This window comes from Cervus canadensis, chromosome 3 (assembly GCF_019320065.1).
Source record: "Cervus canadensis isolate Bull #8, Minnesota chromosome 3, ASM1932006v1, whole genome shotgun sequence".
Classification (NCBI taxonomy): domain Eukaryota; kingdom Metazoa; phylum Chordata; class Mammalia; order Artiodactyla; family Cervidae; genus Cervus; species Cervus canadensis.
The window spans coordinates 4419951-4440762 of NC_057388.1; the positions used below are offsets into that span (position 1 = coordinate 4419951).

General features: G+C 50.7%; 1 protein-coding gene across 7 annotated transcripts in view; it reads left to right on the forward strand.

The window, feature by feature from the left end:
* The first annotated feature begins 4950 nt into the window (after nucleotides 1–4950).
* Nucleotides 4951–20812, forward strand: part of GRB10 (growth factor receptor bound protein 10) — a 217054-nt gene continuing 201192 nt past the window's right edge. For 5 of the 7 annotated variants that reach the window (XM_043462503.1, XM_043462510.1, XM_043462502.1 and 2 more), the window contains exon 1: nucleotides 4951–5198. The gene's annotated coding sequence lies outside the window, so the exon portion shown is untranslated. Of the gene's footprint in view, nucleotides 5199–5478; nucleotides 5835–6052; nucleotides 6078–20812 lie in introns of those variants that run through there. The other 2 variants (XM_043462504.1, XM_043462505.1) reach the window with 2 other exon arrangements.

Sequence of the window (20812 nt, forward strand, 5' to 3'; positions counted from 1 at the left end):
TTACAACCCTAGAAAAACCCATGTAGCCTTTTTTCTTTTTTTTTAATTCATAATTGCCCAAACTGGGACTAGCCCAAACATCCATCAGCTAGTGAGAGGATGAACTAATTGAGGAACATCCATACATGGAATGGCAATCAGCATTGAAAAGGAACAAGCTGTTGATTCACAGATCGACATGGATGAATCCCAAATGCATTCTACAGAGTGTGAAAAGTCAGACATAAAAGGCTGCATACTGTGAGATTCCATTCATGTGACAATCTTGAAAAGGCAAATCATTAGGACAGAAAACAGCCCAGTGGCTGTGAGGAGAGGGGAGGGGGCATCAGGGACCCTTTTGGGGAGATGAAACTGTTCTACATCTTTACTGATGTCATGGTAACACAACTGTGTATCTTTATAAAACTGAAAAATGTGAATGTTTCTGAAGGCAAATTATTATTGACTGCACCTTGTGCTTTGTGGGATCTTAATTCCCCGACCAGGGATCAAACCAACGCCCCCAGCCGTGAAGTGCAGAGTCCTAACCACTGGACCGAGGGAAGTCCCTGAAAGCAAATTAAATCTCAATAAAAACCAGATGTAGGTAATATCCTTCAGTGAGTATCTGGTTGTAAAGTCATCTGGTTCAAGCTTCCAAAGGAAAAGGACAATTTTATATGTTAAGACATAATAAGGAAAATGGGTTTCAATGGAAATCTGAAACAAGTACTCCAGGAGCCCAGGCTCAGGGAGGCGGGAGACTGAGAGTCTGTCCGGGGCTGATGTTCAGCCTCTCTCGTCACAGACTGAGCCCAGAGCAGCTGTGTCTCACCTGGGCCAGACCCACTCCGGATCCCAGGTGCTGGCATCTGGCGGCTCCACCCTTCTGCCCACCAGCGAACACACACCTTGGACCAAGTGTCATCCCCGAGCACATCAGCTGCTATGTAGGGGCCACAGAGGGCAGGGGGATCTATGGGAAGTTCCACTGTGAGGGGAGGGCATGGTGCTGGTCAGCCCTGGACAGGCAGATCGGACCCACACATCACCTTGGGGATAAAGTAGAAATGCCTGAGCATGACAGTGAAGTCCCTCCCTACCTTTGCATCTTGGTCTCTCACCAAGCCCCCTGATGCCCTCATGTCCTTCTGCCTTCATGCAACTACTAGGTAAATTCTTCCTTGGCTTTGGCAGGGCTGCAAGTCTCCCTCCATCTGGGAAACCTTTTCTCTGGTTCCCTCTGTATGGAACTGACCATCTTGGATATATTCCAGGGCTCCACTGAGGCATTGCTGCCTCCAGGAAGTCTTCCCTCTGCATGCCGGGGGCAGTCTGTATTTCTCTTGTTTGGAAGAGTCAAAGGATCACCCTGTTTGGAACATGTGACTGGTGGGGGGAATCTGTTAAAAATGCAGAGTGACCTCAGGGGTGTGAACTCTGCCAGGCAGGCAGGGTGGGCCCCAGGCTTCTGGGGTGGGCACTGTGCTTATGTCCAGACTGCAGGTGGCTCCCACCCCCAGTCCTGAGTACTGACCACCAGCTTACAGCACTGCCTGCCTGGTGCACCTGCCTGGGCCCAGTGGGGCTACAGGCCTGACCTTTCCCCCATGCGGTCAGAAGTGAATTCAGGCCACTCTGCCCAGAGCATTTTACTGTCAGGGTGCCATTCATCTTGTTCTTTTCCTTCGTTAAGGCTATTGGCAGCTTTAGAGCTGGAACCTGGGCCCCAGGGCACAGCATTCCCATTTTCCATTCATTTGATCTGCTGATGAATTCATCTGCAGGATAAGCTTCCCAGTGATGACATACCTCCCTCCAGGTGCCCACTCAGTGCCAGGCACTCCCCCTACTGCAAGGGCCCTAGTGAGCAGCACGTGCTTACTCCTTCCCAAGCCCGCAGCCAACAGGGGAGACAAGTATTAATCAGTTCATTTTTGATTGTAATTAGAGTCTATCAGATTCTCTACCTGCAACTAAAGGAGCCTTCTAGCACATCCTGGGATAACTGAATACTTCACCATCACGAAATCCCATTTTCTGTGCTGACACATAATTGCAGCCATAGGATTTCCCTCGATGAGGCTCTTGAGTCCAAAGCCACACTGCCTTGCCCCCAGTAGGCTGGTTCTCCAGGGTAAGTTACACCCTCGTGGCTGGACTGCATGGTGGTGGCATCCGCCCTTCGGGACAGATGCCAGTGGGCGTTTGGAACTTGCAGCTGGGGAAGGCACTAAGGTGCAGTCTGCCCAAGGATCGGCTGGTCCGGATCATCACACAGGGGACAGCTGCAGCTTCTGTAGCCACAGGAGTGACAAGTTCACGAACTTGGATCATGCAGTGGTGAGGAGTGGGCCCTGCCCAGAAGGGAGAGGCAGGCAAGGTCTACACAGAGCTGGAACATGTGGGGAATGAGGGCTTGTCTGAGGAATTCTGGGGATCGATGTCACCATGAAAACACTTGAGGACATTTATTTTCATCCCTTCTCAGTGAAGAGTGGTGTTTGAAAACCCATACATTTTCAGACAGCTAAATACGATACTTCAGTCTTGAGTGGATCTTTTGAGGGAGGGGAAAGAAATACCATAAGGAACATTGTCAGGCCAACTTGCAAAATTGGAATCTGGACCAAGAATAGATGCACACAGTCAATCATTATTAAGCTACAATTTGGTAACTGTACTGTGATTATGATAGATAACATCTCTACTCATAGGAAGGACATATCACAATATACATGAGTTTGTTCACTAAGTCACGTCTGATTCCTTGTGACCCCATGGACTGTACCCCACCAGGCTCTTCTGTCCACGGGATTCCCTATGCAAGAATACCAGAGTGGGTAGCCATGCCCTTCTCCAGGGGATCTTCCCATACCAGGGATCAAACCCCTGTCTCCTGCATTGGAAGGATTCTTTACCACTGGCAAGCCCATATATAGGGTAAGGGGCTTTAGTATGGAATTTACTTAGAAATGATCCAGGAAAATATGTCTACATATTAGGCGCTTTTCAAACACCTATAAAAGCCCTCTTATCAGGCTTTCTGGCTGGTTCACGGTCTCCTTGCTGACTGGAACCTTTGGCAAAACTCTTAAGAGTCAAACTTACATGGCTCTCCAGAAGTGGCCCAAGTCTTTTTCCTCTTTAATTTGCTCTGGATCCTTTGTCTATTACAGGAATCTTTGTGCTCAATTAAGCTCTTCCAGGACTAAGTTTCTTTGCATTATTCTCTCTAGATGTTTCATCTTAGGGTTTTCTGAACTTGGACCAAATGGGGAGATATTTTCAGGATGCTTATTTCAGTTACAAGAAAGGATGAACTTTCATGGATAAATCAGGCCAAAGGTGGGAAACACAAAAGTTATAAAAAGTGCCCTAAAGGGTTTTGGCAGAATCCTTATTCTGCACTTAGGAGCTACTTCAGTTCAGTTCAGTCGCTCAGTCGTATCTGACTTTTTGCGACTCTACGGACTGCAGCACGTCAGGCTTCCCTGTCCATCACCAACTCCCGGAGTTTACTCAAACTCATGTCTATTGAATTGGTGATGCCGTCCAACCATCTCACCCTCTGTCCTCCCCTTCTTCTCCCACCTTCAATCTTTCTCAGCATCAGGGTCTTTTCAAATGAGTCAGGTCTTCGCATCAGGTGGCCAAAGTACTGGAGTTTCAGCCTCAGTACTAGTCCTTCCAATGAATATTCAGGACTGATTTCCTTTAGGATGGACTGATTGGATCTCCCTGCTTTCCAAGGGACTCTCAAGAGTTCTCCAACACCACAGTTCAAAAGCATTAATTCTTCGGTGCTCAGCTTTCTTTTTAGTCCAACTATCACATCCATTCATGACTACTGGAAAAGCCATAGCCTTGACTAGACGGACCTTTGTTGGCAAAGTAATGTCTCTGACCTCCCGCAAACTATCTAACCTCTGGGAGACTGGGTTTCCTAGTCTGTGCAGTGGGCATCTCCTAGTAACAAGCTCAAAGGGTGAAATCAGAGGATTAATGAATATTTGGCACAAAACCCACGCTCAATGAGGGCAAGTTATTACTGCAGCTGCTTTTATAATATCAAATCCCAGAAAAAGACATAATTATTGTTATTATCCTATTTGTATTATAATTTTGATTCGATAGAGACATTCATAATCAGGTTAATGACAATGGTGTCCATGAAGGCTGGGGTTCTTTATGTTACAAGTTAACATCTCATTTAACCCTCAGGACATTACTCGTAGGCGGGCTTATTAGCCAATTGCAAAGATAAGGACCTTGAGGCCTGCTGGTATAAATAAAATAAGGAGGGCCTCCCACTCCACGCGCGCTCCGGGGCGGGTACGCAGACAGGGAAACTGTGACTAGAAGAGTCAAGGGTCCAGACCCCGCCAGCGGCGGGCGGACGCCGAAGCCCAGGTTCCCGGGTCCCAGGCGGGACCGCAGACCAAGGCACAGCCAGTGCAGCAGCTGCTCCTCAGGCTCCTCCGTCCAGTCTTCCCGCTGCGCCCGGGACGGGGAATGGGGCCGCACAGTTTCAACTTGAGTTTCAAAGAATTCGCTTGCAAATTGCCTTCCAGGAGAGGTCTGATGTGTGTTTCGAGGGCGCTCCAGGCTGGGTGGTCGCGGTTCCACGTCCGGGAGTCCCGGGAGCGGGACGCGGGGTCCGGGCGCCCACGCCCAGCTGCCGGCTCCCAGTCCCCCGTGCCAGCCCCCGGCAGCAGCGACCTCCTGTAGCGCCCAGCCCCGCACCCCGCCGGCGCCCCGCGCTCCCTCCGCGACCCGCCCTGCGCCCAGGCCGCGGCCCTGCCCGCGCTGGCGGCCCCGAGCGGTCCGGGCTGCGGTGGCAGCAGCGGCGGCGGCGGGAGGAGGAGCAGGAAAAGCGACCGGGGGAGGAGGCGGAGGCGGCGGAGGTGGAGGCGGCGGCGGCGGCCGCGGCGGCGGCGGCGGGCGGGGCCGGGCGGGTTTAAAGCCCATCGAGGGGGTGGGGAGGCCGGGAGGAGGCAGGAAAGGACGCGAGCGGCGCGCCGTGGCGGGCTGGGCGCTCGGAAGCCGCGGAGCCCCGCGCGGAGCCAAAGTTTGCGCGCGGTCCCCGGGCGGCGGCACGCGGGGGCCGGGACCTCCCTGCGCGCCGCCCTTGCCCCGCGGGACGGGCGCCGCCCCGGCCGCGCCGAGGGTCGCGGGCGGCCGGGCGGAGGCGGCCGGGAACGGCGCCGTGGCAGGTACGGAGTTGGGCGGCGAGCGAGGCGCCAAGTTACTTTGTGGCCGGCGGGCGGGAGGGCTGCAGTCCCGGCGTCATTGTCTGCGCGCGGGCCGCTCGGGCCGGGGACGCCGGGCGCCGCGGGGGCGCGGCGGGCGGAAGGGCGTCGCCTCGGGCCGGGGGCTGCGGCGCGCGAGGGCGGGGACCGGGCGCGGCGCTCGGCGTCGGCGACCCCGGGGAGCCGGGGAGCCCGGGCGGCGCCCTCTGGAGCCCTCCTGTCCGACGCCGGCGGCTCACGGGCCGGGCCGGGGTGGGGGCTGCGCCGCCGGGCGGTCAGGGCCAAGGCCGCGCTCCCGGATCGCCTGGAGGGTGGGCGCCGCGCGCCCCTGCAGCCCCCGGTGCGCCCGTGCTCGGGCGGTGGGGCCGGACCCCCCGGAGTCGGAGCGAGCCCGATCCTGGGATCTTTCCCTTTGGTTCTGCTGGCGACCGGTCTCCCCGCCCCCGGGGCCTAACCCCAAGTCGAGGGTTCGCGGGTTAGCGGCCGGCCAGCCGGGGAAACGTGATAAGAGCCGTGTGGTTCTCCGAAGGCGATTCTGATGCAACTCTCGGCCTCCTGATCGCCTCTCCCGGCGTCTGCCTGAGGACGGCCCTGGAGCATGTGCGTTATGGAAATGAGACATTCTCTACTTTTTATTGTGTTTTTCTTGCCTTGGGGTTGTAAGAAAGGCCAACTTTCTGTCATTTGTCTCGGCGAGACGGTGGGTCACGTAGGGGAGCCACAGGTGACTTTGCCCGGGCCGGGATCTTTCTGATGCATTCGTTGGAGAGAAAGCTTTCTTGCAAACGTTGTCCCCAGCTTCATTCAAGAGATGCAAAGAAAAGACCCAAACAAGTAGCGCTCGTGAGTAAACACGCGTTATTGCACAACTTTCTCTTTGCTGCTGTTTACAAGGCCTAACCCAGAACACTTTGTTTCTGAAAATGCTGATTCAGCAGTTCGGAGCCCCCGAGTCTCCAAAGTGGTGCTTTCTCTAACGTTTCGCTCAGTTTTACTAAGAACACATGTTAGCACAGCCACAGGCGTTGACTGGGGTTTACAGCACCAAGCCGGACGTTTTTCATAGGAGTTGACCCACTGATTCCTTCGTTCTTTCCAGGAGGAAAAATAGATAGGTTCTAGGTTTCTCTAGCAAAAGAAGTTCTGACTTCTGGCAATGGTGGTGTCTTTTAGGTTAGTATTTTGTTAGGAAAAAAGCTCTGAAGCCAAAGTGTTTCCAGGAATGATTCTAGATGACTAGGTTTTGCGGTTAAAAATCAGAACTCTAGGGTTATTGCATATAATATTTGAGTTTTATTGGAAACATTTGAAAGAGAAGGCCACACAGGCCAATCCCCGGATCGCAGGGAGGGAATTTGAGGACAGTCACACACCCAGTAACTGAGAAGAGCAGCAAGGGATACTTGTGTGGCATTTCACTGTTTATGGGACACGTTTAAAGCCAGATTACTTTTAATCCTCTGCAGCCTCCTGCTCCCCATTTTACAGGTTTGGAAATTGAGGCTTGGGCTTCCAGGTGGTTAAGAACCCACCAACTAATGCAGGAGATGGATGTAAGAGACTCAGGTTTGGCCCCTGGGTCAGGAAGATCCCCTGGAGTAGGAAATGGCAGCCCAGTGCAGTATTCTTGCCTGGAGAATCCCACTGCCCAAGGAGGTGGGCTATAGTCCTTGGAGTGGCAAAGAATCAGACACGCACAAACCCAGCCTCAGAAGGTTAATTGGCATGTCCAGTCACATGGCTGGCAAATGCCAGAGCTATCACCAGATCCTAAGCTTTGGGTTCTTTTTTTTTTTTTTTTTCAGTCCTCTGTGGCTCATGCTTCTGTGCATCTAAAAGAGAAATGGCCCTAGGAGCGTCCCTGGGCCGGTCACACACCCGGAGAACCAGCAGGCTCTGTTCCCATTCCCGTGGCTCCTGGATACCTGCCCTCTCACTAGCCTATTATCAATGTTTTCTTTTGTCCGCTCACTTTTTGTGCTTAGATACGCCTTTGTTTTGAAAGGAAATTTTGATACCACGAAGTCATGAGTCTGATATGGTGGTTATGTTTACTGTAATTAGAACTGTGTTTTAATAAAAGCTGTTCCCCGCTAAAGTCATCTACCGGGTATTGCCTGTGGTTTGTACAGCTTTTGGACTGGGCTAAATGCCTTTCCTTGTGGACTAGGAACCTGGAGCTGGGCAGGTTCATGCCAGGGCTTGTAGGGTGGTAGCTGCCAGGATCGGAACCTGGACAGCCCCGGCCCAGTTACAGGGACCATCTCTGTGGCCATTGACCCTCACACAGGAAAGAGGAACCAAAGCCAGACTCTGGACCTTTTGATTTGGATGATGAGGCTGTTCTAAGACTTGACAATGTATAGAAACCAAGCTCCTGCGTGAACAAAGACATCCACTGTGCCTTTACCTTCCTCTTACAGCTTTAGGAATTCTAGGTTGGTATAGCTGATACAACTTTTCAAGATGACATAGTTTAAGGAACTTACTTCCTTGGAATTCTGCCCAACTCTTAACCACCGGTGAAAAGAACCATGCATGGTGGTTGGCCGGTCTGCCTGTCAGAACTCTGACACTGCCCGTAGAGAGTCGTCTTCTGCTTCATGGGAGGAAGTGTGTGTGTTTACGGCTTGGGGTGTGATCCCTTTGTCAGTTTCTCATACTGTTAAACCAATGTGGAATTGTGTGAGTCTATAAAGAGAAAACATTTATTTTGCTTTTCATGTATGTAGTCAGTCGTATGTTCATAATTTAACTAAAACTTTTTCTGCTTGTTGAGACTTTATTTCACCTGTCTTTACCTTTTGCTTAACTGGGCATTTGGGACATTAAGGAAGATGTTAGAACAGACAAGCAACTTGGTGGGCAAATGGGTGCTTTGGGGACCTGGGAACCGTCTGCAAGGTCTTTGTACCAACGGGTGTATAACCGATCGCATCCACTCACGCGCTGGCTGGCGTTTACATTGTGTTAATGCTTCATGGCACGTTTCTGGGGAGCTATCTGTTCTCCCACCTTCTCTGTTCAGTGTTCATGCTCCTGATGATCATGTCTTGTTGACTGTAAGGAGATGAAAACAGGTAAAGCTTAAAATCACCAGTCTGCTGGCTTTTCTTAATAATGTAAGGAAAAATGGGACGACTGTTTTTGAGACCAAAACAAGCCATCAAAAATCACCCCAGAGTTAGAAATGAGTGCTCATGACTTTCTGCTTTGGGGATAAAACAGCCCTGAGGAGATACCCCGTTTTGCTCCTCTAGTGGGAGAGGTGGGCTTGAGAATAAGCAGAGCCTGGCCTGCTTGAGTGCTCTTTTGTTCATTTGGGAAAGGGGTGGACGTTGAGGTAGAAATAACTTAAGTCATAGTCTTGCTTTAGAATCCCTGCCCAGACGCATAGGATGAAGTTAGTGGGTCATGACTGGATGCCACTGGGAAAACTCAAATATCCCTGTTTTTCCACCAGTGACTTTACATCTGGCTTGGAGCATGATTTTCCTGGATTGTTCAGACCCCTGATTTGAGGGGCTTCTCATTTGGGCTGCCTCTGCCGGGTTGGACTGTGTGTTTTAGCATCTCCTGTGCTGCCGTGTTGCTCTTTTCTGCTCTTGCCCAGGTGGGTAGACGATACTGATGACCCCACCAGGCAGTCTGCCTCAGTTGGACCCCTGGTCTTCTTTAACTAGGTGGGTGAGCTCATGGAGCTAGCTTTTACTGGCTCATTGGTAAAAGTCAGCTTTTACTGACTCACGTGAGTCAGTAGGGGTGAGTCACAGGGGTGCCGACCTGCAGGGAAGGTGGGGTGCCTTGGGGTCGTGTGCACCTTGGTATGTGGCGAGAGCTCAGAGATGCTGCGTCTGTGACCCTAAGCCTGCTTTAGAACAGCTTGCATGCTGGGTTAGGCTGCTTTCTGTTAATTTACAAGGTCTTTCTCTGTTAATTAGAAATAAGACTACTTTTTTGGTGTTTTTGTCTCTGGACCCATTAGCTGTACAAAACCTTGTGTCACTGGCTGAAATCTGCCTTCAGCACCAGTCACTGTGAGCAGAAGCCTCTCCTGGCCTGAGCAGCCCGTGGGTAGGATGCTGTGAGCAGAGGTAGATGGTGGGATGGAGACCTCGCCTGGCCACAGACCACTTGAACCAGACTGTGGGGAAGAGCAGACATCAAAAACTGGTTCTTTGTGACCAGGAACAAGACATTTGCAGCGGCTGGGATACACAGGCTCAGACACGCTCAGACACACTGTGATGCTGGACGCCTGCATGAGCCCTCTGGGTGCAAGGTAGATGGGGCCGGGTGGCCTCTGTCCTTAGGACCCCAGGGTGCTCGGTGTCTGGAGTCTGCAGAGACACCTAGCCCAGCTGGGACTGAAACACACATGAATCCTGATGGGCTGCCTGTGCCCCCGAGGGGCTCCTGCACCGTGTCTGGGGCAGTGCTGCGGGCAGCCTTGCATCCCCCAAAAGTCCAGCTGGGTCTTGGAGCCAGGTCAGCGGGCCCAGGTACCAACAGCCGCGATCTCGCCTGGTAGCACAGGCTCAGAACGCACTTGGCCTGAAAAGAGTTTGCTGTGTTTTGCCCTCTTCACCGTCACTGCAACTGAAACTACGTTGGGTGGCTGGGATCTTCAGCTGTCTTCGCGCTGCCCCTGGCCCTGCCCGGCGGCCTGCCTGGCTGGCCCTGGCTGCGAGCTCACCATTGTCTCACTCTGCAGGAGAGAACCCAGAAGGTACCTGAAGATCCCCTGTCACATGGGTGCCAACAGCAAGGGACCCCCAGCCGCCTGGATCAAATTTGAGATGCTTATTGGAGGGGAGAGACCCTGCGAGTACTCACTTCTCCCACCTGCTGGGCTTTTGGTTTATTTTTTTTGGGGAACTTTCATCCCTGGGAGTGTTTTCTCCCAGTCTTTTATGAGTTGTGAGCACACCTTAATACAAAGACTTTAATTATATCCCGTATCAATAATAATCTTAGGTTTTTTTCTGCTCCAAGAAACTCACCTTGACCAAAAAGCTGCTACAAATGAGGAGCGTTTCCGTTCAGGGGTTTGTACGGTAGCATCACACACACAGGCTTCCTGGGGGCTCAGTGGTAAAGAACCTGCCTGCCAATGCAGGAGGCACAGGAGACAGGTTCCATCCCTGGGTCTGGAAGATCCCTTGGAGGAGGAAATGGCAACCTACTCCAGTATTCTTGCCTGAAGAATTGCATGGATGGAGGAGCCTGGCGGGCTACAGTCCATGGGGTCGCAAAGAGTCAGACATGACGGAAGCAACTGAACGCATCGTGTACATAGGAGGTCTCGTCAGGCCTGAGGGTGATGCCTGCATGAAATCTGGGACCCTGCTTGGGGAATCTTCCCGTGGGCTGGGAGGTTGAGCTGGGTGATGTCCTGTATGGACCAGCACTGATTGTGGGTGTGTCACCCCAAAGCCTCCAGGTTCTTGTTCCAAAATGCTGTTGGGTTCCTCTAAAGAACTGTGTAGATTTCGTGGGACCCCACCAGGATGTTTCTATAGATAAAGGAGTGCATGAGACCTCTTAGCGTGTCCCCAGTGGAGGAGGGATACGTCAGGACGGCTTCTTGCTCCCTGGTTGGGTCATTACCCAACTGCAGACCTGGCCTGGCCCCCGCACCCCGGGACCTGCAGGGCTGCGGTGGACACCCCTGGCCTGGGTCGTGTCCTCCTATTCCCAGGTGGGGCCCTGTCTTCCACTCGCTGCCCTGGCCTTCCCACACAAGTTCTGTCCATTTAAAGGGTCAGTAGCTTTCTAATCCCTCAATACCTCAGGCAGACTTTTGAAGTTTAGTGTTTTTTTTTAATCAGAGCAATAAATGTACATAGTTTGAAGAGTCAGTTCCCCAGAAGTAACCAGGCTTATCAACATTCTCTGTATCATCTCCGTATTTCTAAGCAGATATTTAGTAATGTACTGCAGTTCCTTACCACCTGTCTTTCTCCCCCACCCACCCAAAGCTCTGCTTCGAGTAGGATTCTTTTAGTCCCCTTCTTGGAAGGTGAGGAGTGGGCCTCTGTCTCATTCGCATCCTGACCTGTACTTCTTGTCTCCCGTCGTCTCTGGACCAGCACACTCTGCGGCTGCCGTGGTGACAGCCCAAAAGGCTGCCTGTGGTCCAGCCACGCGTGCTGGGATCACTTTCTCTGTCTTCCAGGACGTCTTGTTTTCTTCTGGAGTTGTGTTTGCCTTTGCTTGGTAGTTTATGTACTTACTGCTCCCTACCCCAGCCCCCACTCCAAGCTGACACAGGTGTGCAAATATTCTCTTGGACACCTTTAGGTATCCAGCCAGGGGTGTCTCTGGGAAACAGTGTCTCATGTGCCTTTTGTCCCCAGGGGCCTGGCTGCCCTCCAGCTTGCCTGCTCAGCTTTATCCCGTCTCCTCCTCCATGGTCCCGGCGGGCCCTTTGTTCTTCTCTCGGCTCTCATGATTCCTGTTTCGTGGTTTCTTCCCGCAGTTTGATGGAGAGCATTTCATAAGAGCTTCCAAAGAAGAGATGCATGCAAATTTTTTGAGACCTTGCTTGTCCAAAAACGTCCTTATTGTACCCTTCACTTTTCAGTGTTTTATTTATTTTTTATTCATTTATTTTTTCCATGTCTGGAAACTTGTGGGATTTTCTCTCTGTGTCTTTATTCAGAAATCCCTTGTAGCTGTGCCCTGTTGGGCATCTACATCTATTGTGCAGAGCACATCAAGGCTCCTTCAAGCTGGAGACTCAGATCCTTGGGGACCATTTTTTAAATTAGTTCTTTAATTTCTTTCCCCTCCCCCAATCTTCTCTTCTTTCTTCCTAGAATCACTTTTAGTTGATGGTTAGCTGCTGAACTGGTTCTCTAATTATCTTTTATCTCGTTGAGTTCTTCTAAGTTGCAGAGTATATCAACTTGACTTTTAACTGGATTTAAGATTTTTCTTTTCATTGTTAATTTCTAAGGACCTCTTTATTTCTTTATTATTGGTTTTACTTTACTTAGACTTTACTTTTTGGACCAGTTTTACAGTTACTGCAAAATTGAGCAGAAAATATGGAGATTTACTGTTTACACTCCCTGTCTCCACTGCCCCCAGGTCTCCCCACTGTCAACATCCCTCACCAGTGAATGAAAGCGCTCTGTCGTTTCTGACTCTTTGCAACCCCCTGGACTGTAGCTCGCCAGGTTTCTCTCTCCATGGGGATTCTCCAGGCCAGAATACTGCAGTGGGTAGCTGATCCCTTCTCCAGGGTATCTTCCCAACCCAGGGATCGAACCCAGGTCTCCTGCATTGCAGGCAGATTCTTTACCAGCTGAGCCACCAGGGAAGTTTGTTATAGTCAGTGGCCCTGCCGTAGAGCATCACTACCCTAAATCGTTACCCCTGCTTTAATGCACAGCACTTCTGTTTCACAGATGCACTACTTTTTTAAACCTCTTTTTGGATATACTTCCTTTTGAGGGCGGGGTGCGATTTCTTCCATAGTTTCTCTTCTCTCCAATTTTTACTTTATTTCTTTTTCTGCACATTTGGCTTACCCAGAAAGCAGAGTTTATGACAAGTAAGAAGTTATATGTGGCTCAGAGGGTAAAGACTCTGCAATGCGGTAGACCCAGGTTTGGTCCCTGGGTCAGAAAGATCCCCTGGAGGAGGGCATGGCAACCCACTCCAGTGTTCTTGCCTGGAGAATCCCATGGACAGAGGAGCCTGGGGGCCTACAGTCCATAGGGTCACAAAGAGATGGACACGACTGAGCGACTGCAGTTTCTTTCTTTACTGAGGGAGGCAGTGTGAGGGGAGGAAGGGTGGGCCCTGAGGCTGGTCCCCAGCTGGCTGCCTGGGCCACTGAGAGAAGGTGATGGTCCACCATTGTGACCCCCAGGCAGTCCTGGGGGCGGTGGGGGAGAGGAAGAGCTGTCGGTTGTTGCCCGTTCCCTCCACGGAGCTGTGGGTGCAGGCCACATGGCACGTGGTCCTTGGCCTCGGGGCTTGTCTTGCCCGCACCCAGAGGGTTCTCTCCAGCAGTGGCCACACAGGGGCCCAGGCAGGTGAGGCAGAAGGGTGCTGTCTGACCCATTCTGTGTGACCTTTGTCTTCAGGGCTTAAGGCTTTGCTTCGATGTCTGGCCCCTACTGTGCCGCCCGTGTTCAAAGATGTCACTGGGAGGCTGATGGTGGGCCTCAGTGTATGGCCCTTTGGTGGCCCCCATTGTGCGGGGAGACCCTGGGGCCCCTGCGTGGGGTCTCCTTGCCTTGGCAGCCGGATGGTCTGAAGAAGCCTCTTCTCAGCCGTGACTGGGAGTCTGGGCCATCAAGGTGCGGCTTCAGCAGCAGAGCCTCTGGTGCTCAGAGTGGCACCGGGAGCCCTGTTACTGCTTCAGGAGAGGAGCCCACCCGCCTGTAGCGAGAGTGGGGCTTCGAGGGACCAGACTGAGCCCTGCACTTCCCGTGGGCCCCCCCACCCCCCTTGCTTCCTTGTCCCTGATGCTTGGGGTTTGCGGTGCGTGGGTCTCCATCTCCTCTCCTGGCTGGGTGTTCTGCTCTTACATTTGTGAGTGAGCCCCCCCCCGCCCCCCCAGCTTTATGCCTTTTAAAAGATCCCCTCTGGAGGCCCTCTGTTTCTGCTCCCGAAGCTGCAGGGCGCATGTGATCAGCTCCAGGAGCTCGCATCCAGGCTGAGAGCAGTGGGGTGGGTAGGCGGGCACACGTGAGCCTCCACCTCGAGGAGCAGCAGACCGGCCTCAGGTCCGGATCCCAGAGGAAAGCTGGATCTCTCCTCCAGGGACTGGCCCTGGGACCGTGGCCAGCTCATCTCTGTGCACGTTGATTTCTTCTGGCTTCTCCGGGTTGGGCCCTGTGCCTTGGTTCCCTCCGCAGTGTCTCTGCCTCCGAGCTCTGGTGGCCGGCGCAGACTGGGAGGAGGGCTCGAGGTCCTGCACTTGAGGGTGGCCGCCCTGCTGGTTCTGAGAGCAGAACCAGCCTCCACGGCTTTCACTGCATTGACTTTAAAATATTGAAAGAACAGAGTCTGATCACCGTGGAGCCCATCCTCCTTGGGTGAAGTTCTGCTCCTTTGCTCGTCCCGGGAGCTGCACGTGGGTGGCTTCTCTGCATCTGAGCTCGGCACCCCAGTGGGCCTCCCTGCTCCCCGTCCCTGTGAATGTGGCAGCGCATCTGCGTTCCGTGTTCTAAGGGCCAAGGACAGCTCCCAGCCCTCCCTGCCGCATGCGCTGGTAGGGGCACTGTGGCATCCTTACTTGCTTGGACTCATGCAAGTCACTTACTCTCGGCCTCCGTCATCCTTTGGGTCAGGGCTGTGTGTGCATTTGTGTGTATATAGTTACATGTGTGCAATGTATATAAAGTGATCAGCACAGGACCTGCTCACATGTAGCGTGTTACTTTCTTTTCATCTTTTTGTTTTTTTAATGGTCCTCTGTTTGGCTGCACTGGGTCTTAGTTACTGGCACATAGAATCTTCATTTGTTGTGGCACTCAAGATCTTCAGTTACAGCTTGCAAACTCTTAGTTGTGGTATGTGGGATTGAACCTGGGCTCCCTGCGTTGGGAACAGGGAATCTTAGCCACTGGACGGATCAGCAGGGAAGTCCCTCGATCGTTTTAAAATAGAGCCCTGCTTTCTCCATGACATCCAGTAGCTTTATGCTTGTGACTTCAAGAAATAGCCTTTCCCGTCCCTGCTATTCTTGCTCTGACATTTTGGGGGCGGGTGTGACCTGGAAAACTAGAAGTGGCTGGCCTTGCTAGTCACATGGGCCCCAGAGGTGTGAGGAGAGAGTCGAGGTGCCCAGTTGTGTGTCTGACTGACGGTGCGTCTCGGATTTACCCACGCATGGGGCTCTGCAGGGCTTTGAGGGTGGGTAACTTTGGCCACCTGATGCGAAGAGCTGACTCATTGGAAAACACCCTGATGCTGGGAGGGATTGGGGGCAGGAGGAGAAGGGGACGACAGAGGATGAGATGGCTGGATGGCATCACCAACTCGAGGACATGAGTTTGAGTAAACTCCGGGAGTTGGTGATGGACAGGGAGGCCTGGCGTGCTGTGATTCATGGGGTCGCAAAGAGTCGGACACGACTGAGCGACTGAACTGACTGACTGAACTGAAGGAGGACTTTGGCATCTGACAGTGGCCAGTGTGTCCTTGTCCATCAGGGTGGAGGTGGCCTAGAGGGAAGCAGATGGGATAACCAAGGGAGGAAGGGGTTGTTTGGAATAGCCTCGAGAACCAGGGATCCAGGGCATGCAAGGTCTTGGACCATTGCACTGTCACAGGATTTGGTCCTGGATTCTCAGGGTGCACCTTGACAGGCTGTGCTCTGTACTTTCCTTGGAAGTGCCCTCCCCCTGCAGCAGAGGAGTGTGCCTAGGACAGCGGGTCAGGGTTCTGCTGGAGGGTCCTGTGCGCACATGTGGAATGACGCAGTGAGGCCTATCCAGCACATTTGTGAGGCAGGGTGATACCCACGCTCGTGGAAAGACTTCCATGCTTCTCTGAGTTAGAGCACATTGGCTGTATCTAGGGGTGTCTAGGGGTAGAGAATGCCTCCAATGGGGAGACCTGGGTTCGATCCCTTGGTTGAGAAGATCCTCTGGTGATAAGCATGGCAACCCACTCCAGTATTCTTGCCTGAAGAATCCCCATGGACAGAGGAGCCTGGCGGACCACAGTCCATGGGGTCTCAAAGAGTCGGACACGATTGAGTGACTAAACACAGCACAGGGGTGCCAAAGACCCCAGGACCCGGTTCTCTGTTCAGAGGGCTCCTGACCAGGGGTGGAGTCACATGTGCCCTGCCCACGCCCTGCCTGCCAGCATGCAGCGGCCCCATGCACTGGCTCTAGCACAGCCTGTAGTGGGCTGACACCAGGATGCGTCGGGGACCAGCCCACAGTGGTCTCTGCTCTGGTCCACGCCCCAGCCGGGAGGGGCCAGCCCAGGGTCACCTGCTCAGGTCCTGGTGGTCAGCAGCACACCCTCCTCGCTGTGGCTTTTGGCACAGAGGGGCTCCAGGGGTGTGAGTTCTCGGAACCCGGGATCCTGGACTGGTCTCTGGCCATCCTGTCCCCAGAGTTGGGATCCCACGGGCTCTGTGGACGTTAGCTGTGGGGCGGTGTTATGTAACCATTTATAATCTTCATTGTTTAATGTGTAACAAGTAGTAACTGCGCCCAGATAAACCCAACCACTATCTCTAAGCCAAGTGGCAGGCGGTGGGTGTGGGAGCCAGCTGGGGAAGTGAACAGATAGAGGCTTCTGGGGAAATGGGACATTTTTCTGTGCTGAAAACGGTCTGGCTGGACATCTGTTTGATCTCACTGGTGTGTAGTCTGGCATCAGAGCCTCAGGTAAACACATCTGGTCACATTGTGTCTTTCTCCGTGAGCCTTTGCCCACATTGACAGTACCTCCAGGACCATTAATGATGTAGATGTGGTGGAGATCTTGCGTTCTTGATGGGGTCCAGCTGATGGCTCCAAACACAGATGGGACTTCTTGCCCACCATCTTCAGAGACACAGCCAGGTCACCTGTTAACACGTGGACTGTCCCTTTGATCAGTTGCCCTTTGTTGGCTGACGGCAGGAGTCCCTGCCAGGGTGTTGATAGACGTTTCCTTGGAGGCGTCGCACACAGGTAGCTATTGTCCTGCCTCTTGTACTGCCAAACGCCTCCCTCCCAGCTGAGTGAGCAGGAAGTGGGCGCCTTCCCTCTTTGTTCTCTGTGGGGATGAAAGGCCAGTAGATCAGGGGTTTTGATGATGCCGCAAAGTGCCGAGCTTCAGGTCCAGTTAGGAGTGGCCTGGGGGACCATACACCACCTTGACTCTGGTGCGTGTCTCTGCTCCTGGACCTTTGGTGGCCTTTGTGGGGCTGACCCTCTGCAGTGGGAGCAGGTCACAACCCTTATACTAAGTATATGTGGAGTATAATCTATAAAAATTTTGAACCACTGTGTTTTACATTTGAAAATAATGTAGTATTGTAAATCAAGTATACCTCAGACCTAGAGCTGACTGTGGCTTGGAACACAAGCTCTTTATTGCAAAATTCAGACTTAAATGGAAGAAAGTAAGGAAAACCACTAGGCCAGGTATGACCTAAATCAGTTCCCTTTATGGTTAGACAGTGGAGGTGATGAATAGATTCAAGGGATTAGTTCTGGTAGACAGGGTGCCTGAAGAACTGTGGACAGAGTTTTGTAATATTGTGCAGGAGATGGTGACCAAAACTATCCCAAAGAAAAAGAAATGCAGGAAGGCAAATTGGTTTTCTGAGGAGACTTTACAAATAGCTGAGGAAAGAAGAAAATCAAAAGGCAAGGGAGAAAAGGAAAGATATATCCAACTGAATGCAGAGTTCCAGAGAATAGCAAGGAGAGATAAAAGGCCTTCCTAAATGAACAGTGCAAAGAAATAGGGGAAAACAATCGAGTGGGAAAGACTAGAGATTTCGTCAAGAAAATTGGAGATATCAAGGGAACATTTCATGCAAGGATGGGCATGACAAGGGACAGAAACAGTAAGGACCTAAGAGAAGCAGAAGAGATTAAGAAGAGGTGGCAAGAACACACAAAAGAACTATACAAAAAAGGTCTTAATGTCCTGGGTAACCATTATGGTGTGATCACTCACCTAGAGCCAGACATCATGGAGTGTGAGTCAAGTGGGCCTTTTGGAGCATCATTATGAACAAAACATTCTGGAGATACCAGAATTCCAGCTGACCTACTTAAAAATCCTAAAAGATGATGATGATGATGTTAAAGTGCTTCAGTCAGTATGTCAACAAATTTGGAAAATTCAGCATTGGCTACAGTAGTGGAAAAGGTCAATTTTTATTCAAATCCCAAAGAAGAGCAATGCCAAAGAATGTTTAAACTACTGTACAATTGTGCTCACTTCACATGCTAGCAAGGTAATGCTCAAAATCTTTCAAGCTAGGCTTTAACAGTACATGAACCAAGAACTTGTAGATGTACAAGCTGGGTTTTGAAGAGGGAGAGGAACTGGAAAACAAATTGCCAACATTCGTTCAATCATGGAGAAAGCAAGTGAGCTCCAGAAAAACATCTACTTCTGCTTCACTGACTACACTAATCTTTTGACTATGTGGATCACAACAAACTGTGGAAAATTCTTCAAGAGATGGGAATACCAGACCACCATACCTGCCTCCTAAGAGACCAGGATGCAGGTCAAGAAGCAACAGTTAGAACCAAACATGAAATAATGGACTGGTTCAAAATTGGACAAGGAGTACACCAAGGCTGTATATTCTCACCCTGCTTATTTAACTTATGTGCAAACTATATTATGTGAAATGCCAGGCTGGATGAATCACAAGCCAGAATCAAGATTTCTGGTAGAAATGTCAACAACCTTAGATGCACAGATTCAGTTCAGTTCAGTCGCTCAGTCGTGTCCAACTCTTTGTGACCCCATGGACTGCAGCACACCAGGCTTCCCTGTCTGTCACCAACTCCCAGAACTTGCTCAACTCATGTCCATCGAGTTGGTGATGCCATCCAACCATCTCATCCTCTGTCATTCCCTTCTCTTCCTGCCTTCAATATTTCCTTACATCAGGGTCTTTTCTGATGAGTCCATTCAGGTAGCCAAAGTATTAGAGCTTCAGCATCAGTCCTTCCAATGAATATTCAGGGACTGGTTTCCTTTAGGATTAACTGGTTTGATCTCCTTGCTGTCCAAGGGACTCTCAAGAGTCTTCTCCAACACCACAGTTCAAAAGCATCAATTCTTCATATTCAGATATGCAAATGATACCCCTCTAATGGCAGAAAGCAAAGAGTAACTAAAGAGCCTTTTGATAAGGGTGAAAGAGGAGAGTGAAAAAGCTGACTTAAAAGTCAACATTCAAAAAATTAAGATCATGGCAAACAGTCCCATTACTTCATGGCAAATAGAATGGGAAAAAGTGGAAACAGTGACAGATTTTATTTTCTTGGCTCCAAAATCACTGAGGATGGTGACTGCAGCCATGAAATTAAAAAGACACTTGCTCCTTGGAAGGAAAGCTATGACAAACCTAGACAGTGTATTAAAGAGTAGAGAGATCACTTTGATGACAAAGGTTCATATAGTCAAAGCTATGGTTTTTCCAGTAGTCATGTACAAATGTGAGAGTTGGCCCATAAAGAAGGCCGAGTGCCGAATAATTGATGCTTTTGAACTATGGTACTGGAGAAGACTCTTGAGAGTCCCTTGGACTGCAAGGAGATCAAACCAATCCTAAAGGAAATCAACCCTGAGTCTTCATTGGAAGGACTGATGGTGAAGTTCCAATACTTTGGCCACCTGATGTGAAAAGCCATCTCATTGGAAAAGACCCTGATCCTGAGAAAGATTGACTGTAAAAGAAGGGGCAGCAGAGCCTGAGATGGTTAGGTAGCATCACTGACTCAATGAACAGGAATTTAACCAAACTTCAGGAGATAGTGGAGGATGGAGGAAGCTGGTGTGCTGCAGTCCATGGGGTCGCAGAGTAGGACATGACTTAGCAACTGAGCAATAACAGCCATTTTAAAAAAAATGTGTTTTTCACTTATTTTTTTGGAGAGAGCTGGAAAATTTCTGTACGGACACGTTAAGTATTAATGGTGTCTGAAAATGGTACTTGTTAAACTTCAGCATGCCCACAGATCTCTGAGGGATGCTGTCATCATGCAGGTTCCAGTTCAGTGAGCTGCATGGGGCCAGACTGTCCAGCCCGCAGGTCACGTGCATGCTGCTGGCCAGGGCCTCCTTTTGTGTACTAAGGTGCATGCATTTTCTCTCATTTTATTTTTGTTTTATTTTCTTTAGAAATTCTCCTAAAAGGACACTTTACCTTCCTTGTAAGAGCTATTGTTACTGATGCTATTACTTAATTTCAGAATTTCACTGACAGGTTTTAGTGATTAGCTCTATATTGTTATATGTGGCATTCTGTTTTTTTACCATTAAAAAAAATTAAATTTTTATACAGTTTTTTTTAAAGATTACTTTCAATTTGCCATTGTTATAAAACATTGGCTAGATTCCCCATGTTGTATAACACATTCTTGACCCTGTCTTAAACCCAGTAGTTTGTACCTCCCCATCGCTATATTGCTGCCCCGTCCCTGAGCACACTGGCAACCACTACTGTGTTCTCTGATTTTGTTTCTTTTTTGGTCCCACAGATAAGTGATATTATACAGTATTTGTCTTTTTCTGTCTGACTTATTTCACTTTAGCATAATGTCCTCCAAGTCCATCCACATTGCTGCAAATGACATTAGTTCCGTCTTTTTTATGGCTGAGTAGTATTCCATTCACACATTGTATTCATAAATATGTTTATACTTTACTCCATTTATAAAAACATGCAGCGTCCTGCTTTGACATTTAGTTGGGTTCCTGTAGGTTGTTTTCAGTGGTTTCTTTTTTGTTTGGCACTTTCAGAAAGGTTTGCAGGCTTTTGGACCTTGAATGGTCTGGAAACCCTGCCTACTTATTGTATAACGATGCAATAAGATACAGGGATACATTGCAGCCGCTTGTGGCTGTTGAGGCTT